Source organism: Anastrepha obliqua, chromosome 5 (genome assembly GCF_027943255.1).
Source record: "Anastrepha obliqua isolate idAnaObli1 chromosome 5, idAnaObli1_1.0, whole genome shotgun sequence".
Classification (NCBI taxonomy): Eukaryota; Metazoa; Arthropoda; class Insecta; order Diptera; family Tephritidae; genus Anastrepha; species Anastrepha obliqua.
This window is the reverse complement of record NC_072896.1, coordinates 119,053,396-119,058,147: the sequence shown is the minus strand read 5'-3', so window position 1 is coordinate 119,058,147 and position 4,752 is coordinate 119,053,396. Positions and strand designations below refer to the sequence as shown.

The 4,752-nt window shown below is 35.8% G+C and overlaps 1 non-coding gene across 1 annotated transcript; it reads left to right on the top strand.

The window, feature by feature from the left end:
* The first annotated feature begins 2,038 nt into the window (after positions 1–2,038).
* Positions 2,039–2,111, top strand: Trnav-aac (transfer RNA valine (anticodon AAC)). The gene has a single exon. It is a non-coding gene; the product is annotated as a tRNA-Val (tRNA).
* Positions 2,112–4,752: the final 2,641 nt, after the last annotated feature.

Below are 4,752 nucleotides of genomic sequence, written 5' to 3'. Positions count from 1 at the left end.
CGCGAAAAAAAATCTTAAAAAAAGTTCGCTACTACAAACACCTAAAATCCACACTGGTTGGTCCTTACTCATGAATTTTTGAATTCGTAAAAGCTGAAAATTACACTGTATGCGAATATTTTCTGAAACCGTTAAGAAACTATTTTTTTAGACTAATTTTCCGAACACGAAAATGAGTTTCCAGTTTGAAAATCTGCCAAATATTGGTATTCATTTTTTATAATTTCTCCGTTTGCAAAAAGACAAATTACAAAAATTTGAAATGGGCGCTTTTTATTAATTTTTCATAACTGTTACAGTTCTTTCTCCGATTTGAGCGCTTTTATAATGAAATTGTCTTTTATTTCAATATTTTAAAATATTTTTTTTACTAAAAGTTGTACTAAAAAGATTAAATAAAAAAAAAAAATCTTGAAAATGCCCTATTTTTTTAATTTAAATACCCGTAACTCATAAAGACTATATCCAAAAATGTATCAAGCCAAAGAGGCGCAATATAATTTCCGTACGAAATCCATGAAATTTTACTTTTTCGCTGTGGCAATAGCTGCAAAAAGATCTAGAAAATAGATTCTTGGCACATGGTATGTCTGTAAAACGCTTCTTTGGAAAAATAAATCAACTCATTTTCGTTGTCAGTGACACCAAATTGGTTTGAAAGACACTTTGTTCATGTAAACTTATGTTATGTTATGTTGTTGTTGTTGTTGTAGCAGTATATTTGCCCTGTCAGTGTAGTGTAAGCACCGGTCGTCTTCGTCTAGCTCATCTATCGGTAGACCCAGGAAACTAGCTGTTTCGGCGGGTTGGGTCCAGAGGGAGAGGGGTGTTAGATGAGTGGGTTTGTTGGGGCATGTGAAAAGGTGATTAGTGTCGTGCGGGGTGCCTTCACATGCTGGACATATGTTTAGTATGTCAGGGTCGATTCTGGATAAGTAGGAGTTTAACCTGCTACAGTATTCAGAACGTAATTGTGCCAAGGTTACGCGGGACTCTCGGGGAAGTTGGAGCTCTTCGTATGCGATTGGTGGTGGTTGGACTCCAATTATGGCATTCGGGATCGGGAGCTTAAGAATGTGGTGAGAGTCTCCCGATGAATGTCGTTTATGGCCTGCCTGTACACTGTATGTCTGTTTTGTCTGGGATCTCGTCCTCGTAGTTGAGGAAATGCGTCCTGATGTGCCTGGGAGGTAGCTCAGGCTCAATCAGGTGTCTGGATGTTATCAAAATACTCGCTTGTATCAACAAGAAAAATGTGTCGAAATGGCCGTTGGAATTCTAGTTGATGAATTTATAATTTATATAATTTATTTTAAAAATTAAAACACTAATAAATATTTTACAAAATCCATACAAAGAAGAACTTAGTCACAGACATAAACGCTCCGCTCAGCAATAACATTAAAAATACCGCTTTGTCAAAATGGTGGCTGGAGTTCATCCCCACGCATAGGCCCAAAACAGAATTGCACCGGGACAGCTCTCAGATCAACTGAACCACTTCCGCCGGAAAATTCGGTCGGTTGAAAGCAATTGCGACGATTCTCAGCTGGTATTTTATGGTTACAGTAAAACTAATTTTGTATTGAGTCTTCAACCAGTCAGAAAAAATAAAAAATGAATCTAATTATGAAATATAAAAAAAATTAAAAAATACAGTTATACTAACAATCGCATGCAACATTGCTTGACTTTGAATTTTTAATAATTATACTGATTTTGTTTGTAAAACCTCGTCAAAAAAATTTTGGGAAGCAATTTTAGTTGCGGCTCTTAAAAATGCAATGGAAGATTTTCTAAACGTTTTCTAGACTTTTGGCATCCGCCATTGTATGTCATTTAGACCCAGTTTATTAACAAATTTAGAATTATTTTGCACCTATAAAACACACAGCCGCCAACAATAACAAATAAACGCAAAAAAAATTAAAAAATAGAAAAGGTGCTCATCATATATAACATAACGAAAGGGCCACGTTATTCACCACATTTCCAAAATTCGTAACAAAACCGAAGTTAAGAGCTATATTTGTGTTCTGTTTCCGTGGTGTAGTGGTTATCACATCCGCCTAACACGCGGAAGGCCCCCGGTTCGATCCCGGGCGGAAACAGGTATACTTTTTTTTTAAATTCATTTTTTTATTTTATGGCAAATGAATGTAGGAAGTATTTCAAAGTAGAATTTTGTTGCTGCCTTATGAAAAATTAGTAAACTTCAGCAGACCTATTTAACGTCTATTCTCCAATATTGTAAAATATTTAATAAAACTAAAACATGGTTTCATCTTTGTTGCTTAAAAATTGCAATCTGCCTTTTTGTATTTTTGTTGTTGTAAATCATCTCCTCTATGTACTCTACATATGTCTGTATGTAGATTTATTTATTTATATTTATATGCAAGAGTGTCTGTATGTAGAAGCTAAATTGTAAAAAGCCGCATTCAAAGGCAAATGAGTACAGAAACAAGCGCCGTTGCAAGTAAATCATTTAATATTGGTGCCTGAAAGTATGCCACTCGTTTTCAGTGTTTTTTCGCTACAGTAGGTGATTTGTGTGTGATGACATGCCGTATGATTTTTCTCAATTGGAAAAGTAGCACAGGTTCTTCATTTATAAATGAAAAATCAGAAAAATGCTTTTGATGCATATGTATATGTATATATGTACATATGTGGGTGGTATGTGCTTTATGAGGAGCTATGAAAGATTTTGAATTGAAACTGCATAGATATGTGCCACTTGCTTACCTTTGTACAGATTACATTTAAATACTTCATGCTATATATACTTGATTTTTAATGCAAGCAAAATAATATATAAAAGAGATAAATTACATAGCATATAGGGTGTCTCATTAAAGAGTTAAACCACTGTAGAAATTAAAAACAAAAAATCAATAATTTTGTTGAAAAGATGCCCCAAAATATGAAAATTTATATACTCAGCGGATTAAGTTGTGAAAAAAGTGAATATATAATATTAGTTTGGGGAAAAAGAAATCCATTATTTTTCCGTAAAATGTTGGCGCAAATGGTTTAAAACTATTTTTCATTGTTGTTATGGTCGATCTTTAGCTCCTGGGTGATGCTACAACTACTAAAATGCCGGTCAATTTCAATATTTCTGTGATTTTATCGGCATTATCGACATTTCCTTTAACATCAAAAATACCTGAACGGAATCGACGAAACCAAATTGCACGTAATTGGCTGTTGCAGTATCGGCACCATAAACAGGATTCACAATTTCAACTTGCATTCTCGCCTTTACGCTTTTATCAAAGAAAAATTTAGCGAATTTTCTCTTTGTTGAGTTCCCTTGTTAACACCCTGTAACTCGCAACTGCATGGAACAAACAAAACACAACAAAATAATTTTTCAGTGTGAAATGTCACCTTGACAACGAGCACAAACTTTGAATTGTTTGATCAATAGTTTACGAGATATGGATCACTACAGCCAACTATCGAAAAAATAATGGATTTCTTCTTTTTTCCCCAAACTAATATTAGAATTGTCTTTGAAAAACTGTCCCGTGTAAACGCCAAGTTAGTAGAAGAAAAGCTGGGCTGTGATTTTCATTTATATTACCTACAAGAGCAAAAAACGTGCGTGTAGCGTAGTACCCATAACAGAAGTGAAACTTTCAAAGCAGAAAAGAAAGAGGGAGAGACCCGAGAGAGAATGAGAGAGAGAGACATGAGAGAGAGAAACCCGAGAGAGAACGAGAGAGGGGGGAGAGAAAGAAAATATATCTAAATAAATTCACAACATTTGCTGAGAATACAAATAGAGAAAATTTACAAAAAAACGGAAAAGGGTCGACCGGTGTAGATAAACGCCGCACACCAACCGCACCAACAACGCGCACTACTCTAAGCGTTTATCACCCGCACAAACGCAGAGATTCCAAGACCGCAGCAACGGCGCAAATTACCGCAAGGCAGTACTAATAAGCCCGACGCCGGAATGGATAGCACTTTATAGTACGCACAAGCACTAGCCATGAAACGGAAATAAGCGCCAAAAAATAGGCACAAAAAAAACGCCAAAAAAACTGGGACCAAAAAACGCCCCTAGCAGTAGGCACCCAGGAAATATAACGCCAAAAAGTAGGCACCAAAAATAGATTTCCTACAAGTTTACACCAACAAACAAGCGCCAAAGAGTAGGCACCAAAAAACCCCCGAAAAATTGGGACCAAAAACGCTTTAAACAGTAGGCAGCAAGAAAATATAACGCCAAAAAGTAGGCACCAAAAATATATTTCGTACAAGTTTGCTCCAACAAACAAGCGCCAAAAAGTAGGCAGTGTTATTTCTCACCAGAAATTAGCAACCACAAGAAAAAACTCAGGAAAAATAGCCCAAAGTGTATCTAAGATATATATAAGGTATAGCTCTCTCTCTCTCTCCTTTTCCTCTACGTTATATCTTTTTTCTCTCTCGCGGAACGAAAATGCCCAAAACGTTGCATGACCTTGAAATTTTACTCTCCATTCTCGCTCGTCCATCGGCGCCTAAGAAGTTTCACTTAAAAAAAAAGTTACCTTTTACAGAATTTTCATTTATTAATTAAGCCCACTGGAAAAAAATTCAAAATTTTCCGCCGCTGATGTGGTTAATGTTTTTATAAATATTTGAGAGCAGGCTATTTTATGGCATTTCGGTTTTTTTTTCGACGAAATTGTCGATACCGTTTTGACGTAGCACCGGGTCAATTTCATCATTGCTGCATCTAATTTCGCTTTT